The following is a 22,965-nucleotide window of genomic DNA, read 5'->3' on the forward strand; positions in this document are numbered from 1 at the left end:
CTACTGCACATTACTAAAGGTAAATTATTCCTCAATAAAAAATAAAGTTATTGAGAAAGACTGCTCATATTAAAAGAGACTTTATAAGGGCTTGATTTTAAGTCCACTCTGTCTTTGGGGGGTAGGTAGAATGTTTGCCTTCTCTGAGCCTCAGTTTCTCATCTGTAATAGAGACAATACCTACCCCATGTATATTGATTTGGTAATAAGGTAATGTACATAAATATGTCATTTAACTACTCTTTTCCTTAGTGTTTCCATATATCAAATAGGTATAGAAGTAGTAACTACCTCATATCAGAAGCTAATTCTGAGCCAATTCACATAAAGCACTAAGAAAAGTGACACAGGGGGCACCCAGCTGGCTCAGCCAGTAAATCATATGACTTCTTTTAAAATTTTTTAATGTTTATTTATATTTGAGCGAAAGAGAGAGAGAGAGTTTGTGAGTGGGGAAGGAGCACAGAGAGAGGGAGACACAGAATCTGAAGCAGGCTCCAGGCTCTGAGCTGTCAGCACAGAGCCAAACGTGGGGCTGGAACTCATGAGCCATGAGCTGAAGTGGATACTTAACCGACTGAGCCAACCAGTCGTTTTTGTTTTTGTTTTAAATGTGAGGGTAACACGGCAAAGATTCTTTAAAAGTGTTTATTTATTTACTTACTTATTTTCTGAGAGAGAACACATGTACACAAGTTGGGGAGGGGCAGAGAGAGAGAATCCCAAGCAGGCTCCATGTTGTCAACAGAGAGCCCGATGAGGGGCTCGAACTCACAAACTGTGAGATCATGACCTCAACCGAAATCAAGAGTCAAACACTTAACTGACTGAGCCACCCAGGCGTCCCCAGAACATGTGACTCTTTATCTCGGGGCTGTGAGTTCAAGCCCCACATTGGGTATAAAGATTACTGAAAATCTTCAAAGAAAATAAAAAAAAGATCAGTGACACAGGAAGTGGTAGCAGTACTGCTACTGTCAATATTATGAATCTGGACCAGATTGACTCCAAGGCCCCATTAAGCTCCTGAAGGCATCTAGGAGTGAATGAAAGGTGGGAGGATTGGATATATGGTCCATGCCTCCTGTGGCAGGGCTGAGATGGACTACCAGGTCCCTTAACTCTCCACTGGGAATCTTTCCACCACCCCATACTGCCTAAAAAGAACAACAACCAGGGAAGTATTAATTCTGCATTGATTTTTATGTGCTTGGCCCTCTGTGTCTGCCAGAAATGTTTCTGTGTTCATGAGGAACAATGTGGCCTCAAGCATGAAGGTGGGGAGAGACCTACATCTCCTTTTCTTCCCCTATAGATGCTTAGATTGACTCCTACTACTGCAAATTAACACCTCAGATGCCATGTTCTCTTGTAATTGCATGTAGTAAAGCTGTTATTCCTATATCATAGTTGAGAACACTGGAAAACAGGGTGACAAAGTGCCTTGCCCAAGATCACACAGCTAATAAGTGGGGGAAGCCAGGAATTGAGTGTAGACTACCTGGTGCTGGAATCCACCGTCCTAATGTCTGCACTGCTGCATCTTCTAGGGCTTAGAGGGTGCTGGCCTCAGTGTCATAGGTCTCCTACACCCAGCAAAACTCACAGCATAAAAAGTTGTGAGTTTGGATTCGGGTGGATGCTGAGTGCCAGTGTTCCTGTTCTGTGACGCTACTAAGGCCTCCAGCTGATATAATTTGCAATCCGATAACCCGGGTGAGCGGTGCTAAAGCACACCAACCAGCCTAGCTGCCTGTCAACACAGGAAACTGTGCTCTTTCCAGACCCAAATTTATGTCCATCCTACATAAACCTCATACAGTGCCTTGCTGCTGTTAGGAGTGATTTACTCACGAGATATTGGATCACGGGAAGCAGAGCTTCAGGAGATTTGTGCTAACCCTGCTGGTGTCACATCACGACACCACCCGAGAGTTGGAGCAATTCTCTGCAGGACCTTGAATCATAGAGGCCTGGGGTGAAGCTTCTCCTAGGCTGAGGTGGCGGAGGGCTGTCCGGTTTGGCTTTACAGCCTGAGAGCTGGAATTAGAGGAGGCCGCAGAAGTAGATCTCGCTTGCTGTGGATGACAGAAAAACTCTGTGCAGTATCTTTCCTTCCTTACTGATACATAGCCAAAGAGAGCCTGTAACATATTGAAAGGGAAAAAATGTATATTCATATATTCACATATGTAATTATATATGTATATTTAACAATGGAAGACAATCCATTTCCTAAATATTTGTAGAGAGCATAAGTCTCCCTCTGCTCTTTGGTGAATAATGGAGAGAAGATTAGAGCTCAGACCCTGGGCATCTTCAGGGAGCACACGGTGTGGACCAGGACTGGAGCTCCCTGGTGCAGCTGAGACTAAGCTTTGGCAGGAAAGTGCTCCCTTCTTACACCAGGGCAAGTTCAATTGTGGGTCTCCATGCCAAGCCTATTTGTACCAAAAAAATCCCCGGAAGTAAGAAAAGAGTGGGCCCTGGCATCCATTTTCAGGGAATCTTTGATCTGTTCAGTAGGGAAATCTACTTACCATGCCTTGCCCTCCAGAGTGGGTCATGGAAAAGTACTTGGGGACCTTGGAGCACCTGGGTGTCTCCTTTGGTTAAGTGTCCAACTTTGGCTCAAGTCATGATCTCACAGTTCATGGGTTCAAGGCCCATGCTGGGTTCTCTGCTATCAGCACAGAGTCCACTTCATGCTATCTCCCTTGCTCGCTTTCCCACTCACATACATGCTCTCTCTCTTCTCTCTTTCTCTCTCTCTCAAAAACAAATGGACATGAAGAACAATGTAAAAAAAAAAAAAAAGAAAAGAAAAGTCTTTTGGGACCCTGATATCCCACACTTAAAAGACATAGAACTAAAAAGAATATAGAACCTACTTTCTTTGTTTTGACAAGTTCAAAAAAAAAAAAAAAAAGGAATAATGGATACTATCTCTCTCCTGTTTCAGTTTAAGACAGGCTGGCCTGAGGGTGGGGTCTTAATTGGCCTAGTGTGTCAGTCAGGAAAATTAAGGCTAGCTGCAGTAACAAAATCCCTAAAGCCTCAGAGACCTAGCACAATATAGTCACGTTCTAGTTTAATGTGAGTTGAGCAGCTCTCATGGATACCTCTCCCGGGAGCCATGACTCAGAGTCTTTCTATCTTATGACACCACCGTCCCCTGAAGCTTCTCAGGAGCCTGCTGTTCAATCTTCTGCCTTCATCTGGTCATCAGTGAAGGGAGAGTGAACAGGTATTCTAATGGGACAGTTTAGGAGCCAGATCTGGAAGTAGCACATATTACTTCTTCTCACATTCTACTTACCAGAACTTTTGCAGGCCTCACCTACAAGCAAGGAATCTGGGGAAGGTTGTCTCACTTGCAAGAAGTGAAGTCAGTGGGAATCTAGTCAGTTTTAGCCACATCTAGGAATGGAGGTGAATGAAGAGTTCAAGGCCTGACAGCATCCCTGTCCCACTCTTAACAATCCCATTTAATGTGGATATACATTTATGTCAATTACATAGTATAATTCCTGGACTGGTAGAAAGGTCTCCTGCTCCAACACACCTTCTCTAGCCTGCCTCTTCTGGGAATTTAACACTAGAGAATCCCATTGGGGTCAACAGTACCCCGATCTTTCCTTTCTCTTTAGAAATGTGTGCAGATTATCAATGTATCGCTTCTTACTCCAAATTCATCCTTCATTGTCTGCTATTCAAAAATAGACACTCACCCTCTAAATATTTTTCCTTTGCAGCTGCCGCAATGTTAGGCTTTGCCGATGAAGGATGCTGGAGAGACACTGTAGGAGGAAGGGGCTTTCCGTGCTACTTCCCTTATGCTTGCTTGACAGACCCCTGCAGTTTGCCAGGCCCCAGGACCACCAGCAGCTTCTCCAGTGCCCGGCTCCTGTAATGCACAGCGGCCATCGGCATGCAATGCTCGCAGCTTTTTTCTCACTTTCCCCCACCAGGTGGTTTTGTAACAGAGTACCTCCAGTAAGATATCTCCCTGTGATCATCTTTCCCTAACCCTAGAAAGCAGGTTTCCAGCAAGTTCTCCCAGTACAGCATCCCAGCATCTTCTCTGTCATCCTGTGAGCCACAGCTGCGACCTCTTCAGTAACGTCTGCATCTCAGCTCTGGAGGCCTCTTGCTTGAGCACTCTTTCTCAGCCCTGACAGTAGTTGTTGCCTCTTACCTGCCATTCTTATCTTTCTTAGAGTTCTCTTTACTTCTTGCTAACCCTTTGTTACTTTAATACCCTGTTATAATTAATAGTTCTTTGTACTATACTTTCTCTATCCAATTACTGTGTAAATTCTCTATTGGATCCAGAGTGATATAAAATGCAAATGTCCTTAGGGTAGAATTCACAAAAAGTCAATGACACGTTCGTGCACAACAGTTTGTTTTGTTTTCCTGGCACCTACAGAGCAGTGGGTGCCTGGAAGCGAAGAGGGGACAGTAAGAAGAAAGACCCAGCAAGGGATGATAGAAAAATCCCAATGACAAACTTTGCTTATTTGACAGTTTTGCCATGGGCTAGACTATAGCTGTTAAGTGTTAATCTTCATTTCAGTGCAAAACATCTTTGGTTCCCCAAGGTCAGCCTAACAGCGCCAGAAATAGAATGAAAACACTAGTTTTTCTGGTGAAGCGGCAACAATTGTACTTTGATAAGCTAAGTACATTCTTCCCTTTGTTGTTTTGTTTCTTAATCACATACAAAGACGTGTCGCTATATAAAATATAAAGAGAATAGCTCTGGACATTGTATTTCATTGAACAGAGCGAGGCTGCTCCCTGAGTGTACATTAGTTCTTTCAGACAGGACATGATCACCTTCAGACTGCAAGGAAAATGTGAATCAAAACCATAAGTATTGTCAGACAATGAAATGGCTCCGTTAAGGAGAGACTAGTGTTGCCTTCCTCTAGGGATTGTTTAAAATAGGGAGGCACCTTGTGTCTTTAGGATAGTGTAAGGTGGTCTTAAATAAAAACTGAAGTAGGGGACAGAGAACTTAAACAAAGAGAAAACAATTAACAAAATGGGAATCGGTACCTACCTATCTATCAATAATTATTTTTATTTTCAGAAGGATATATTTTTAATGTTTATTTTTGAGAGAAAGAGACAGGGCATGAGTGGGGGGAGGGGGGGCAGAGAGAGAGGGAGACATGGAATCCGAAGCAAGCTCTAGGCTCTGAGCTGTCAGCACAGAGCCCCATGCAGGGCTTGAACTCATGAACTGTGAGATCAAGACCTGAGCTGAAGTCAGAGACTTAACCGACAGAGCCACCCAGGCACTCCTATCAATAATTACTTTAAATGTAAATGGATTAAACGCTCCATTCAAAAGATACAGCATGGCTGAATGGATTAAAAAAACAAGACACATCTGTATGTTGCCTATAAGAGACTCACTTCAGATCTGAAGACACATATAGATGGAAAGTGAGGGATGGAAAGAGTTATTCCATGGAAATGGAAATGAAAAGAAAGCTGGAGTAGCAATACTCATATTAGACAAAATAGACTTTAAAACAAAGACTATAACAAAAGACAAAGAAGGACATTACATAATGATTAAGGGGTCAATCTAAGAAGATATAACATTCGTAAATATTTATGCACCCAACATAGAGGCACCTACATATATAAAGCAAACATTAACAGGCATAAAGGGAGAAATTGACAGTAATACGATTATAGTAGGGGATTTTAATACCCCACTTACATCAATGGATAGATCATCCAGGCAGAAAATCAATACGGAAACGTTGGCCTTAAATGACACATTAGACCAAATGACTAAATAGAAAATATTTCATCAAAAAACTGCAGAATACACATTCTTTTCAAGTGTACATGGAATATTCTCCAGTATAGGTGACATGTTAGGCCACAAAACCAGTCTCAATAAATAACTGGAAAAACACAAACATATGGAGACTCAACAACCAATGGGTCAATGAAGAAATCAAGGAAGAAATCAAAAAATGTCTCGACACAAACATAAAAACACAACTTTCCCCAAATATGGGACACAGCAAAAGCAGTGTAAGACGGAATCTCTTAGCAATACAAGCCTACCTCAAGAAACAAGAAGAATCCCAAATAAACAATTTTACACCTGAAGAAACTAGAAAAATTAAAACAAAGCCCAAAGTTAGTAGGAGGGAACAATAAAGATCAGAGTAGAAATAATTGAAATAGTGCTTTAAAAAAGAGAGAGAGAGAGAGCGAGAAAAGATGACTACAACTAAAAGCTGGTTCTTTGAAAAGATAAGCACAATTGGTAAACCTCTAGCCAGACTCATCAATAACAAAAAAAGGCCCAAATAAAGAAAAACAGAAATGAAAGAGAAGTTACAACTAACACCACAGAAATACAAAGTATCATAGGAGACGACTACAAACAATCATATGCTAACAATTTGAAAACCTAGACGAAATGGATAAATTCCTAGAAAGACACAACTTTCTAAGACTGAATCAAAAAGCAACGAAAAAATTAAGATAGACCAATGGCAGGTCATGAAATTACATCAGCAACTTAAAAATTCCCCCCAAAAACAAAATTCCCAAACCAGACATCTTCATAGATAAATTCTACCAAACATTTAAAGAAGTGTTAGTAGCTATCCTTCTCAAATTATTTTCAAAAACTGAAGAGGAAAGAAAACTTTCAAACTCATTTTACAAGGCCAGCATTACCCTGATATCAAAATCAGAAAAAGACACTACACAAAAAAGAAAATTACAGGCCAATGACCCTAATGAACATAGATACAAAATATCTTGATAAAATATTAGCAAACCAAATTCAACAATACATTAAAAGGATCATATATCACCATCGAGTGGGATTTATTCCAGGGATGCAAGGATGATTCAATATCAACATATCAATCAACATGATACACCACACAAAATGAAGGGTAAAAGTCATATGATTATCTTAATAGCTGTGGAAAAATCACTTGACGAAATTCAACATCTATTTATGATAAAAGCTCTCGACAAAATGGGTACAGGAGGAAAGTACTTCAACATAATAAGGGCCATATGTGACAAATCCACAGCTAACACACTGAAAAGTTGAAAGCTTTTTCTCTAAGAACAGACAAGGATGCCCATGCTGACTGCTTTTGTTCAACATAATGTTGCAAGTTGTAGCCACAGCCAGTAGGCAAGAAAACAAAATGAAAGACATCCAAACTGGAAAGGAAGAAGAAAACTGTCAGTATTTGTAGATGACATGAGACTATATATAGAAAACCCTAAAGATTTCACCAAAAACTACTATAACTAATAAATGAGTTCAGTAAAGTCACAAGATGCAATATTAACATACAGAAATTGGTTGCATTTCTATATACTAATAATGAGCAATCAGAAATTGTTTTAAAAATCACATTTACAATTGCATCAAAAAGAATAAAATACTTTGGAATTGATTTAACCAAGAAGATAAAAGACTTCTACACTGAAAGCTATAAGACATTAATGAAAGAAATTGAAGACAACACAAATAAATGGGAAGATACACCATGCTCATGGATTGGAAAAATTAATATTTTAAGATGCCCATACTACCCAAAGCAGTCTACAAATTCAGTGCACTCCCTATCAAAATACTAATAGTGGGCACCTGGCTGGCTCAGTCCATGGAGTAAGCAACTCTTGATCTCAGGGTCATGAGTTCAGGCCCCACATTGGGCGTAGAACTTACTAAGGATGAATCAATCAATCAATTAATTAAAATACATTATTTTAAAAAAATACCAGTGGTTGGGGCATCTGGATGGCTCAGTCAGTTGAGCATCCAACTTCAGCTCAGGTCATGATCTCAGGGTTTGTGACTTGGAGCCCCGCATCGGGCTCTGGACTGACAGCTCAGAGCCTAGGGCCTACTTCGGATTCTGTGTCTCCCCCTCTCTCCACCCCTCCCATGATCATGGTCTGTCTCTCTCTTTCTCTCAATGATAAATAAACATTTTTTAAAAAAAAATACCAGTGGCATTTTTCACAGTTCTGTTTTGAACAAAACAGTCCCAAAATTTGTATGGAGCCACAAAAGACCTCAAATAGCCAAAGCAATCTGGGGAAAGAAGGCCGGAGGTGTTGCACTCCCTGATTTCAAACTATACTACAAATCTATAGCAACATGACAATGTGGTACTGGCATGAAAACAGACACATAGATCAATAGAATAGAATATAAAGTCCCGAAATAAATCCATGCATATATAGTTAAGCAATCTATGACAAAGGAGGCAAGAATACACAATGGGGAAAAGACAGTGTCTTCAATAAATAGTGTTGGGAAAGCTGGACAAGTACATGCAAAAGAATAAAACTGGACCACCATCTTATACCATATACAAAAATTAATTCAAAATGGATTAAAGACTTGAATGTAAGACTTGAAAACGGAAAACTAGAAGAAACACTGGGCAATAAACTCTTTAATACCATTTTCAGCAATATTTTCTTGGACCAGTTTCCTCAGGCAAGGGCAACAAAAGCTAAAATAAACAAAGGAGTTTACATCAAACTGAAAAGCTTTTGCACACCAAAGGAAACCAGCAACAAAATGAAAAGGCAACCACCTGAATGGGAGAAGATATTTGCAAATCACACATACATAAAGGGTTAATATCCAAAATGTATAAAGAACTTACACAACTTAATAAAACCAACAACCAATTTAAAAATAGATGATTTAAATAGACGTTTTTTCAGAAAAAGACATACAGGTGTCCAGGCATGTGAAAGATGCTCAACATCACTAATCATCAGGGGAATGCAAATCAAAACCACAATAAGATAACACCTCACACCTGTCAGGCTGTTATCAAAAAGACAAATGTAACAAGTATTGGTGAGGTTGTGGAGTCACTGAAACCTTGTACACTGTTATGAGAATGTAAATTGGCACAGCCACTGTGGAAAACAGCATGGAGGTTTCTCAAAAAATTAAAACTAGAACCACCATGGGATACAGTAATTCCACTTCTGGGTATTTACCTAAAGAAAATGAAAAGATTATGCACCCCCATGTTCATTGCAGCCTTATTTACAATCAAGACGTGGAAGCAACATAAATGTCTATTGACAGATGAATGGATAAAGAAGATGTAGTATGTATGTATATAGGTATGTATACGTGTACACACCACACACACACACACACACACACTAGAACATTACTCAGCAGTAGAAAAGAATAAAATCTTGCCATTTGTAACAACATAAAGGGAACTAGAAGGTATTATGTTCAGTAAAATAAGAAAGAGAAAGACAAATACTATATGATTTCACTTATATGTAAAATCTAAAACACAAAACAGAAACAGACTCATAGATCCAGGAAACAAACTATTGGCTACCAGAGGGGGAAGAGTTGGGGTTATCAAAATAGGTAAAGAGAAGATTAAGAGGAAAACCTTCCAGTTATAAAATAAATAAGTCATGGAGATGTCATGTACAGCATAGGGAGTCTAGTCAGTACTATTGTAATAACTTTGTATGGTAACAGATGGTAACTGACTTACCATGGGGATCATTTCAGAATGTATAAAATATCAGATCACTAAGACCTATTCCCTGAAACAAACAAGATATTGTATGTAAATTATACTTTTAAAAAACTGTAGTAGGAACAAGATAACAAAGATCCCTTCTAACTTAAAAAATATTTTTTTTACCAAAGTAATGTATCTACACAATTTTAAAAACAAATGATAGAGAGGACTTCTTTAGCAAACTAACCGTCTTCTTTTCTTTTTCCCACTGTCCACAGATTCCTGCTTCGTAATTTTCTTCGTGTTGTGGGGTTATATCTTTTGCATATTCCTTCATTATCATTTTAAAGCATCCTTAGAAGGGAGCATATAGAAACTCATGTGCCCATCTTGAAAAATAAGCCTTCTTTTCAACATTGACCAATTTTTTTTCCTTAGACAAGAACATAAATAGCAGAATCCATTGTTTTGAGAATTCTCTGCTTACTAAGTCAAAATACAAAGGGGCGCCTGGGTGGCTTAGTCGGTTAAGCGTCCGACTTTCGCTTAGGTCATGATCTCGCGGTTCATGGGTTCGAGCCCCGCGTTGGGCTCTGTGCTGACAGCTAGCTCAGAGCCTGGAGCCTGTTTCACAGTCTGTGTCTCCCTCTCTCTCTGACCCTCCCCTGCTCACACTGACTCTCTCTCTCTCCCAGAAATAAATTAAAAAAAAAAAAAAACCATATACACGTGTGTCATTTAAGCCTGTGGTGGAAATATACGTCTTCCATGTAGTCTAGTCCTTTAGACCTTCTAGAGATTTCTCTATCCTGTTGCCCACATGGGTTCGGAACCCAGGCTTTTCGTTCTCATTCATCTGGTGCTCTCTGGACAAACATTACTTGGACCATCCACATTGTAATGAAAACGTCCAATATAGGTCAACTGTTACAATATAGCAGATTGTCATATTATTATCAGAATAAGAACAGCAATGTCGCAAGGATCGTATTAGCTGTAGCGCCAAAGTGCGATGCTCCAGGAAGGGAGACACAGCGGCACAGCTGGAATCAAAGTGGCTGAAGTGTGGGGTCCTCATACCACGTCCCCCCAACACCCCCCAAGCCTGGTTATCCCATGCTTGCTCCTCAGCCGGTCCCTCCTGCTGGACACCTACCATTTCCGCCCTTCCTGACAGAAAAATGGAGAGCTGGGCAGAGCCTAGAAGGGAAAAATTAGGCTAACGTGACCTTTATCCCACACCACTGCTGGATAATCCATCCATACCTCACTTCATCCCAATCTTTCTTCTCCCCACGCCGCATCAGCACCGAAAGCGCTGCCCGACAGCACCAAATAAACTGAAGCCCTGTATTAATCAGGCAGTAGCACCACACTTAAGCTCCCATCATCTCGTGGCCGCTGGTCTGTCTTCTTTGTTTATTAACAACTGCTTCACAGGGCACTCCGTGGGCGACACCCACAGAATGTACCTTTCTCTGGGGTAGCGTTGCCAAAAGGGAAAAAGAGGAGACATCTCCTTTGCAAAAAAAAAGAAAAAGAGAAAAAAATGCCATCAAAGCTCCTTAGCACAAAATACATTTTAGCGATCAGAGCCAGGACCCAAAAGCATAATAAAGAAAAGCTAGTGAAAATGCCTATAATCGTCATTTTTTAAATGCCTTATTTCCTGCCAATCTTACATTCGTTTCCAGAAAAGCAAAAGTTGCCCACTCTGCCAGCGCCTTTGTCAGCTGCCAGCTGTTACCTCCCTGGAAAAGGGGTCAGAAGGCTGCTGGTAGCTAATAGCCAGACAGAAGCTGCGAGTACGAACCATCCCTCGTGGGTGTTAGCTGCTGGCTGATTGTCAGCCAAGAGCTACAAGTTCTGGTTTGATAAAAGCCAGCTATAGATTTCAAGCCTTCTTTTTTTTTTTTTCTTTTTCCATTTGTGCTCTGAAATTGTCGTGCACTCCAAATGGAACTCTGCGAGCACGCGGGCCTTTGTTCTGCCTTGTTAGGCACCAGCAGTTAGAGTCCTGTCCAGACAGTCACTTGGCAGGGAGGGCCAGTGGGCTGAGGCGAAGCAAGGAAGGCAGCAGAGGGGTTTGGGGCTGGAGGAGCTGCGTGATGCCCGAAGGCACGCGTGCAGCCCGAGTGAGGACCCAGCAGAGAGGGTTTCATGCTCTGAGAGACAAGCTCAGACTCTAGTTGTTTATGTGATGGCTGGGGGGTGGGGGAGGATATGCTTGTAAGCTAGAGCCGGAATGGATTGAGTGAAGCCCCCTGAAATGAAAGGAGTCACCAGCTCAGTGCACCGGGCATGAAATCCAAATCTTAAACTGCCTCAAGGCTCCCAACTGTTCCCATAGGCCAGCAATGAGAATTACCTTCTCTGAGACATGCTGTGGAAATCAGAGCTCTGTAGATTTCAGGGGGTCAGGCAAGAAGAAATGGGGGGGCCGCAGGAATTCTGTACAATGGTGTGCTTTAAATTCAGATGCTTAGGGGCTGTCATGTGCCATGCATCAACGGTGAAAAATAAACACCCAGCAGAAGCTGGCTTTGAGTTAAGGCGAGTGCACAATAAATTTCAACTGGTTAAATTAATCGCTCGCTGCTTGTTGTGAATATTAATCCCAGGGAGGGAGCTGGCTTCAACCCAATCCAAAGACAGGTGAAAACTGAAAACAGCGAAACATTTGGGATCTTTAGAGGGAAGGCTTACCTGTGAGCCAAGCATCGATGCTGAGTCCCAATGAGAAGCAGAATCCGCAAAACAGCCCCTCCTGCTTTTAGGGGCACAGCTGAGCTGTACTAGTCAGCTCGCTCTGCCCTCAGCCCTCCCCTGTCCCCTCTGGGGCTCTCCGGGGATGTGTATGGAGAAGAGTCTTGCCTGAGGGTGTGGGAGATGAAAGAGCCAAGACTCCTAATTTGTTGTTTTTTTTTTTTTTTGATATGGTGGTAAAACATACATAACATTTTACCATTTGAACACAATTCAGTGGCGCTGAGTACATTCACACGGTTGTGCCGCCATCTCTGCTATCCATCCTCAGAATGTTTTCATGATCCTGAACAGAAAATCTGCTCCTCATTCTCCCTTTTTCTGGTAACCTTTCTTCTACATTCTACCTCTGTGAATATGACCAGGTGTCTCATATAAGTGAAACCAAATAATCTTTATCCTCTTCCACCTACCTTATTTCACTTAGCATCATGTTTTCAAGGGCTAGCCATGTTGTAACAAGTATCAGTACTTCATTCCTTTTTGAGGCTGAATAATATTCCGTTGTGCAGATATGCCACGTTTGGTGTATCCATTCACCTGTTGATGGACCTTTGTGTTGTTTCCACCCTTTTTGACTACCATGAATAGAGGTGCTATGAACATGTGTGTGCAGATCTTTGTTCAAGTCCCGGCTTCCAATTCTTTTGGTTATATGTTTCTTTTTGAGGACTCACTGAACTGTTTCCTAATTTGTTTTTAATATTCCTAGAACTTCTGATCTAACTGAAAGGGGAAAAAATCATTACAGAAAGATAAAATAATGGTCGCTTTGGGCATTTCGGGGATAGTGTTGACCTCAGGTGGCTGTTTGTGGAATGACCCTAATGGAACGTGTTTGGCTGTAAAAAGTGGGATCCTTTACGATGATCCAAAAGGAGAAAGTCACCACCAAGAAAAAGAACGAGATGATACAGCCTTGATAAAGTTTCAAAAGTAATGTCTTCGCTGGGTGGTACTGAGACAGGGGTGGGGGCCCTGAAAGGAGGGAGAGAAGAGGTCTCTAAAGAGGAGGAGCCCCATCAAGGTCAGGAATCACGTCTAAGTTGGAACAGACCAGGGAGATGTTTCAAGGCAAAGATGGCTAATGAAGCTAGAATACCTCGTAGTTAATTTTAGATTGCTTGGTCTGCCCTGATCTGTCATTCCCGCCATTGTCACTAAGCCTTCAGCTAAAGTCTGCAACATGTAACAAAGTAGTGACAGTGGCCCTTTGATTAAATAGGGAGAATGGGAGGGACTCGCCAGTGGGGGAGGGGCTCTCAATGTGAGGAATGTTGATCTGTACCCGTATCCAGCACGAGCAGAAAATCAAGTGCCAGGTGGTCATGAGGCACTTCAGAAATCCTACAGGAGGAGATGAGATGGGGACAGCCACTTGCAGTAGTTATTGAAGGAAAAGGCAGTTGCAGACAATGGGAAGACTTGGGGCTTTCCAGGTAATCCTGAGAATCCCAGGCCTCTGAGCAGGAAAACCAAAGCCATCCTTGGTAAAGTCCCCAGTGTCATATGCAGGCAAAAAAGTCCTGCTTAGTGAATGTTCGGTCCAGGCCAGACACCAAGACTCATCCTCTCTGTGACAAAAGTTATCAAAACTCGCAGCCTGCTGAACAGAACTCGGTGGGTTTCAGGGAGCTGGGGACACTGGGAGAGCTTACATTAGCTCTCGCTTCCCATCACTATGAGGAGCATCCCCAAACAAGTCGCTCCAGGGACTGGCTTTGGAATGTGAACTTGCTCAGACAGAACCCACTCTGCGCTGTGACAGGATTTTGTAAAGTTACCATTATCCTCAGTAAGTAACTTTTTTGTAAAGTTACCTCTGATACCCATACATCATGGGTATCAGAACCTTGATTTTGAGACAGACAGGGGCACCCTGTCCAGAGATGCAACACAGGTTTCCTGAATCAGACTTTAAGCAACAAAAGATTTGTTGATGGTGACTGAGCCTACATTCTGCAGGAATTAGGCGTGGTTTTATTATTCTTTTACATAACAAACTAGGAGAGACCCACTGTTGAGTTAGCTCTGAGGCAAGTCCTGGCTCGCTAAGGACCTGGGGATACCAGCCAGTGTGACTGAGGGATTAACCACTGGCCATCTCGGGCCCGGCCCCTCTTCTGCACATTCTGCCTGTCTTCACCCTGCAATGTCTGCTCAGGGCAGGACATTCACACCTGCATCCGGACCCTCAGCCCTAGGTCTGTTTCTGACAGTGTAACAGAAAAGGAAACCAATGGATACAAAATAAAACATAAATCATTGTATGTGTGAGTCTGAATTCTAGCAGAAAGAAAATGGCTTGATTGTTTAGGAAAACGTCTGTTGCTTATAAAAGGCAAGGCTCCAGGCATAGTCTGGAAGAAGAACTGAAGTGACCCATGTAATGTAATGGCAGGAATTTGGGGATTTTCCCTAGGCACCAAGGGAAACTGTTGCCCCATCACCCAGAATATGTTGAAAGGGGGCAGAATAGGCTCCAAAAATGGCTAAGTTTATGACTTCTGGAGAAAGGTAACTCAAAGCAAGAAATTCTCCAGAGCAGGCAACGCTAAGGTTTCTGGGAACAGCAGAGCCAGGCCTGGGCCCTGGGCCTCAGAGCCTGGCTACACAAATAGCAGCATCAGCAGCACCCAAGAGCTTATTAGAGATGCAGAATCCCAGGGGGCGCCTGGGTGGTTCAGTTGGCTAAGTATCCAACTTCAGCTCAGGTCATGATCTCACTGTTCATGAGTTCCAGCCCAGTGTCAGGCTCTGTGCTGACAGCTCAGAGCCTGGAGTCTGCTTCAGAGTCTGTGTCTCCCTCTCTCTGCCCCTCCCCTGCTCACACTGTGTCTCACTCTCAAAAATAAGTAAACATTAAAAAAAAAAAAAAAAGAAAGAAATGCAGAATCCCGGACCTCACCACAGACTTACTGAACCAGAATCTGCCACTTCAAACATTCCCAGGCAATTTACATGGACACTAAATTTTGATAAGAGATGTTTTAGAACATTGGTCTACAACTTTGGCTGTACATTGAAATTACCTAGAAAGCTTTTTTAAATAAATGTTTATTTATTTTCAAGGGAAAGAGAGCAGGGATGGGAAATGGATCCAAAGCGGGGGGGGGGGGGGGGGGGGGGGNGGGGGGGGGGGGGGGGGCAGAGGATCCGAAGCAGGCTCTGCACTGACAGCAGTGAGCCCAATGTGGGGCTCGAACTCACAAACCATGATATAATGACCTGAGCCAAAATCTAACTCTCAACTGACGAAACCATCCAGATGCCCCTCCTGGAAGACCTGTTAGTGTTTTGACAGCCTAACAGAAGAGCTTCCAGGTGATTCTGATATGTAGCAAAATCTGAGAACCACGGCTTTAGAGAGCTCTGCTCTGGCCTTTTTCTGGCTGTGGCCCTGTGCTTGCACGAGGGATCCACAGGCCAGTGGTATACTGATAAACAGACTTTCCAGGAGAAAAGAAAAAGCTGAGTTGTAAAGTCTGAGGGTTGAGAGTTTGCCAGTTTTCACTGTTTGTGTATTCCTACCACACCACGGCCGATTTGAGGCCACCGGTTGATAACGCTGAGGGCAGAGTTAGGAAGAGATGAGTCAGCTCTCAGGCACCTGCACCAGCCAGCAGGCCTGCTTGGGGCCAACGGGGTATTTCCACACAGAGCCTCTCCCCTACTTCGGGACTATGGAACTCCCTGATCCCGTCCAGTCCTCTTCCCCAAGGGGGTGGTGTAGAGTTTCAACATGGGCCTGGTGGCCATCCACGAGGCCCCTCGGAGGAGCTGGCATTAGGAAGAGCATGGGAGAGGGATGAGAGCAGGGCTCTTGCCTCATCCCTGTGAGTACAGAAGTGAGCCTGCAAACAGTCATGCCCCATTAGGAACTTGCAGCTCTTTGCTGAGCTCTGCGCCGATATGGCGACCCTCTGTTACCACCAAACATCCCCAGCCCTTCAGAGCCAGTTTAACACACCGGCGTTGGCTTAGGTCCACACTGGGGAAGGAGGGAGAGAGCACTCTTGCACTGAGTGAGGGGCGGGGAGAGAAGCCAGCAGATGCTGGAAAAGACTCGAAGAGATCAGGAATTTAAGTGGGAATAAGCAGGAGAATATAACTCAACCCTGACTGCCCAGGAAGCCTTGGAAATGTTGGGGAGGCGCAGGACTTCCCACAGGATGTGGGAGATGGGCTTACATCATTTTATTTGTTAAAGGAAGGACAATCTCTCAAGTCTGGAGGGCTTATGGCAAAGAGCCCGGAGCCTGGAGTAGGACTGCATGGATTAAAATCCCAGCTCCGCCACTCCCTAGCCTTGTGGATTTGGGCAAGTGGCCTAAGCTTCCTTCCGTTTCCCACTCCATAGCTGCCTCATGAACCTGGGGTGCCCCGGAAGGCAGAGAGTTGGCCAGATTGGGGGCGGGAAAGGCTCAAGAAGGGCAAAGGGGCTGGTGGCAATAACACTGGGAGGCTAGAAAATGTGTGACAGACTGGTCAGCAGCCCTGTCTGTGAAAGGAGTGCCTTGGGAAGATGGCGCTCTGAGAGAAGAGCACCTGGAAGGGAACTGATTAATGAAAAGAAGTTGGAGACAAACATCGCCTCTTTCCCGGTGTTGTTAGCACCAGCCTTCTGCCTCTCCCCCAAATTCTGCAGGTAATACATCTTTTATTTATTTATTTTTTAAGATGGTGTGTTTTTTTTTTTGTTTTTTTAAGTTTTTTTGTAGTTTATTTATTTTTGAGACACAGAGAGACAGAGCATGAGTGGGGGAAGGGCAGAGAGAGAGGGAGACACAGAATCCGAAACAGGCTCCAGGCTCTGAGCTGTCAGCACAGAGCCTGATGCGGGGCTTGAACCCACAAACTGTGAGATCTGACCTGAGCCGAAGTCGGACGCTTAACCGACTGAGCCAGCCAGGCACTACAATAATACTTCTTTTAAAAGAATCAAAGCACGAAGGCTTGAGACCCACCAACTGCTAGAAATTAAGCTTTTCAAAGGGCCTAAGAGCTCTCCAGAAGGCTGACATTTCCACCACATGTATGTGCACGTGCGTGTGTGTGTGTGTGTGTGACACACAGAGAGAGCAAGAGAGAGGGAAAGGCCGTCTTATGGATTATCAGGGTCTCGTGGTTCCAGCTGCCTTGTCAGTCCCAGGGGCCCAGTTTCTCAGGAGGCAGGATCCCCTTTGCTTGTCTGTTTCCAGCTTAGAACTAGCCCATATTCAGGGAATCTCAGCCTGCAACTTCCTCCCATAGGTTAGCTTATCAACTCACAAAAGACATGCTCTCTACCCAGGGTCCCAGCCCTATTCAAGAGGCTCTAAGAGAGGAAGAGCCGATTCTGGCCCAAGGCCAATTTTAGCCCCAATCCTTTCTATGGTTGAGCTCTTCCTGTGATTACTAATGATGGAAATGGCCACAGTTCTCAACGAAAATCTGTCTGCCACCTGAGGCTGTCGAAGGGGATGGGGGTTGAGATGCAATTTTATTTTTTATTTATTTAAAAAATTTTTTTAAACATTTATTTATTTCTGAGAGAGAGGCAGAGTGTGAGCAGGGGAGGGGCAGAGAGAGAGAGGGAGGCACAGAATCTGAAGCAGGCTCCAGGCTCTGAGCTGTCAGCACAGAGCCCGATGCAGGGCTAGAACTCATGGACTGTGAGATCATGACCTGAGCTGAAGTCGGACGCTTAACCTGACTGAGCCACCCAGGCACCCTGAGGTGCAATTTTAGTGAGAAAATCCCAATAAGGCAAATCAAAGTCAAATATGAGTCATATAATATTTCATACCTAGAATATAGGTTCTGGTGTTATTGGGGACCCAGACTGCTTCCATCTTGCTTCTGTACCATTCTTGGAGTGTTCTTATCAACCACATGGTCCTCAGCAGCCTGTCCCCATCACTAAATCCATGGTCTAGCCCATGATAAGGGGGAAGAACAGAAAAGCATGCCCCTTTGCTTTTAGGGCATGACACTTCTCCTATCTCATTGATCAGAACTTAGTCCACATGGCCATACATACCAGCAGGGAAGGCTGGGTAATGTAGGCTTTATTCTGGGTAGCCATTTGCCTAACTAAAGATTCTATTACTGTGGCAGAATAAGAGACTGGATTTTGGGGTTCACTCTCAGCCACTGCTACCAACATCAACCACCCAAATTGGGTTGAACTGAAATTGGGTCCATTTTCTTTCTTTTTTTTTAATATTTTTATTTATTTCTAGGAGAGACTGAGAGAGAGACAGCGTGAGCAGGGGAGGGTCAGAGAGAGAGGGAGATACAGACTCTGAAATAGGCTCCAGGCTCCGAGCTGGCAGTCAGCACAGAGCCCGACGCGGGGCTAGAACCCACGAACCGCGAGATCATGACCTAAGCGAAAGTCGGACACTTGACCGACTAAGCCACCCAGGCGCCCCAATTGGGTCCATTTTCTTAAGAGAATCTCCTAGAGAGGGGGAAAACAAGTCAGCTTACCCTTCCAGGAAAGCCAAGGTGAGCATTAGAAGGGGACTTGCTTTGTCATGCATTGTCATTGTCTTCAGGTAAGAGCAAGGTGCTCCGTGAGGCAAAGACTATTTCCACAGAGAACAGAAGGGCCCTACGTGGGCCTGACGCCCTGCCCCACGACCATGACCACACACAGGGCCTCATCTACTTCTAGAACCCTATCTTGAAGAGAAAGAGGGAGAAATGCCAAGAGACTGAATAATTGCCAAAGAGAGACTGAACTTGAGATTGAATTACTCTGGCTGGAAGTATAAAGTTTTCCCCTGACTCCTTAGTGGGATGGAAGCTCACGAGGATAGGCTAAGTCACAGGACAAGGAAGGTTGTAGGGTTTTGGTTTCTTTTGTGTTCTGGCTTAATCTAAAAATGAAATCAATCTCTCTCTCTCTCTCCCCCCCTGTGTCACACACACACAGACACACACACATACACACAGACACACACACACACATAAAATTTCATGACCTTATTGTCTTGAAGATGCAATTCTAAGAACATCTTTCTTATCGTAACAACCCTACTCCTGTTTACACTTACTTCCATATGTATCCTGCCAAGTAGGTAACGCTGAAAGGGAAGACCTTTTAAATGAAAAGAATCCCTATTTTTTTTTTCCTGACAGGAAGGCGTGAGCATCAAGGCAACAAGCTTAGAAAAGGAAGGCAATTCTGCTTTCAGGCAGCCTGAGGGGTGACCATAGTCAGTCTGTCCCCAGAACCAAGTTCAGAGCGGGGCAGGCAAAAGCCCTCACTAGGTATGTGGTTCGACCTTTGGTTTTTCTTCAACTGGATCCTAACATGTGGTTCCATTCTCTGATCTGCATGCAAATCTCTGATAGACAACACTCTTCTACTCAATTGTTAGCATAAAAGTACATCTTACTGCTACATATGAATATTTATATTATGTGCTATGTCGTTTCTCCCCTTACAGTATTGACTGATAACTGATTCTGATTGAGTTATGCATTTAATAGTTAATATTTATTATCATAATAGCAGCTAATATTTATTGAGCACAGTGCCAGACCCTACACACAGATCATCCCGCCTAATCCTCATAATAACCCCTCAGGGCTGCAGGGCACAGTTGTGCCATTTGTACCTGGCTGGGGAGTCACGCGGGGCAAAAGTCTATCCCGGTCCTCACTCACCAAGGTCTGTGCTGAGGGAGAGGTTTCATCCCCGTGGATGAGAAATGTTTTCTCCGCACAAAGCAGCCAGAACTCCTCTATTTGAAACCCTGATCGCCTATGAAAGAGTTGCCTTACTGTTCCCATTACACAGATTAAGAAACCAAGGTACAAAGAAGTTAAGAAACTTCCCTAGGGTCAGGGAACTGACAGGCAGCAGAATGGGGACCCAGACCAGAAGCCCGAATCAGGGGCCAGGCTCCTAATCTGGATGCTATTGGTGTGATGTCTTCTCCCTGGAAATTTCCAGTCTTAGGCTGTGAGCACCCAGGAGAAAGGCTTTTGCATCCACATAATGTGTGTTAGGTTCTGTACAACACAATAGGTTCACGTGTCCCTCAAGTGCATTCTGGACACAAAAGGAATGATTGCTCAGATTCTTTGGAGAGAGAACTCCAGCTACTTCACCTGGCTGCTTTAGACTAGAATTCCACACTATAACAAGAAGCGAAGAGGCATTGAAAACTGTCAGGGAAGTGATGCCCTGAGAAAATCACCCCTCGATATTCTCTTTTCGAGGACGTGTACAATTGTATTCCAATACCAAATAAGACTACAGAATCTGGAAGTCAGGCAGCCAAGTTTGCTCAAAGGGGAGGGCTTCACATGAATTGTCCACCCCCTCCCTTGTATCCACATCTCACATCTTTGTGGAGCCTTGAAAGATAAGTCTGTCCATAAAAGCTAACTTTGTGCCTAAAGTTTCCACCATTTAATGCGTTTCTGAGGGTTATGGCTGCCCTGCCTGCCGCCACCACCCCCCTCTGGGTCCTCCCCGCTTGCTCCCTGATGCTTGAAATTCCTTTAATATGGAACAAAGGCTTTCATTTCATAGAGGGAGATGAGGCTTAAAATGCAAGCACCCCTCAGAGAGGTAGCACACTGATTTAAATTCACACCATGTAACTTAGGTATAAATGAGTGATCAGGGTTTTTTTCCCGGAGCACCTTTTGATGCGGGAAATGCAGAGGAGAGAATAAAGACAGTGGGTAGAGCAGAAAGGTAGTCCAGAGAAAGAAAAGGGCACAGAGGGGAGATGAGTCTGTACGGGCTTCGGCATTTGTCTGGCCCCCTCGCTGGCCCCGCCGTGGGCACCGGGCAGCATGGTGTAGGGGAGCCGTGTAGCCTTCTTCGAGAGTCCGCTCTGCTTTGAAACCCAACTGTGCAGTGCCGGCAAGCTACTTAATTTCTCTGCACCTTAATTTCCTCACCTGTAAAATGAGGTTAATAAAACCCAGTGTGCAGGACTGCTTTGGGGATTTTTATTTTATTTTATGTTTTACTGTGATGAAATACAGAGAAGATAAAATGTACCATTTTAGCCATTTTTAAGCGTACCATTCAGCAGCATTTAGTACATTCGCATTTTTCTGCAGCCATCACCACCGTCCATCTCTAGAACTCTTTTCATCTTGTGGAACTGGAAGTCTGTGCCCATTGAATCACGACTCCCCGTTCCCCCCTCTGCCCAGCCCCTGACAACCACCATTCAGATTTCTGTCCCTATGAATCTGACTATTCTAGGTAGCTTGTGTAAGTGGAATTATATAGTATTTGTCCTTTTATCACTGGCTTATTTCAGTTAGCATAATGTCTTCCAGATACACCCACGTTGTAGCACATGTCAGAGTTCCCTTCCTTTTTAAGGTTGAATAGTAGTCCATTGTATGGATATACCACACTTCGTCCACTCATCTACTGATGGACACTTGTGTTGCTTCCACCTTTTGACTACTGTGAATAATGCTGTTATGAACATGGATGTACAAATATCTCTTCAAGACCCCGTTTTCAATTCTTTTGGCTATATACCCAGAAGAATTGCTAGATCATATGGTAATTGTATTTTTAACCTTTTAAGGTACCGCCATACTGTTTTCCAAAGTGGCTGCACCATTTTACATTCCCCCCAACAGTGCACAAGATTCCAATTCTCCACATCCTCATCAACGCTTAGTTTCTTTCCTCTTCCTCCTGCTGCCCACAGACATGACCAAAACCCAAACAACTGAGTACGTCAACGTAGAGAATACCTGGAGAAAAACGTAGTACAGTTTGTCATAGATTTTCTTGAGGGGGCGCAGGGGTCTCTCCCGCTCTTTCCCTGCTACACTGCTCCACAAAAACCCACACAGCCACACTGCTGCGTCTCCACCTCCTCTTTTGGGCTCAAGCTCCTTTCTCGCCGTCCCTTTCCAAACATTCCGCTCTCATCTGACTTGCTCTGCTATGTGCAGCCTCCACAGGAAGCAGAATCTGGTCTCTGTCTGCTTTTCTGTCTCTGAGAGCAGCTGTCTGGAATTCCGGTGAACACATTTCTCTACTTCATTATACAGATAATGAAAATCACTTGGCACAATGTAGCTACTCAATATATGGTAGCTAATCTTATAGTACCTGCCTCACAGAGGCATTGTGAACATTGAAGTGACTAGTTGCCCCCCAAGTTCTTAGAACACTGCTCACACTTAATAAGCACTATCTGAAGTTATTGTAGTGGTATTATGATTGCAGTGGTAGTAATGGGAGCCCAGTGTGATAGAACTTAGTCGTATTTTTAGCAAGAGAAGCCACCAACAACCTTGGGTCTGGTTGACCTTGAGGAGAGTCACCTAAGGGTAGATAATCTTTGGCTTTTCCTAGAGCTTTAGAGTGCCTCCTTTTAGGTATACAGCCGTAAGGTGAATAGGCCCCCAGCTTTCTGGGAAATGGTATGACAGGACCTTTTGTAGCTTGGCCAAAGCCACTGTCCCCAGTAGCCCCTAATAATGGAAAGAGATGCATACATCTGCACTGGGATCAAGGAACCTGTTGGAAAGAAAAAGCTTGAGAGTGAGCCCTTCCCCTTCCCTTGTGAAAGTCAGTGTGACCACGACCTCTTTGCTAGATTTACAAGGTCCTGGTTGGGTCTGCTGACAGAATAGGAAATGGTTCCAGAAGGGAACTCAGTAAGAGGGAAGGAGCTCA

The sequence above is a fragment of the Hyaena hyaena genome, unplaced genomic scaffold (genome assembly GCF_003009895.1).
Source record: "Hyaena hyaena isolate Hyena2069 unplaced genomic scaffold, ASM300989v1 scaffold_412, whole genome shotgun sequence".
Taxonomy (NCBI): Eukaryota; Metazoa; Chordata; class Mammalia; order Carnivora; family Hyaenidae; genus Hyaena; species Hyaena hyaena.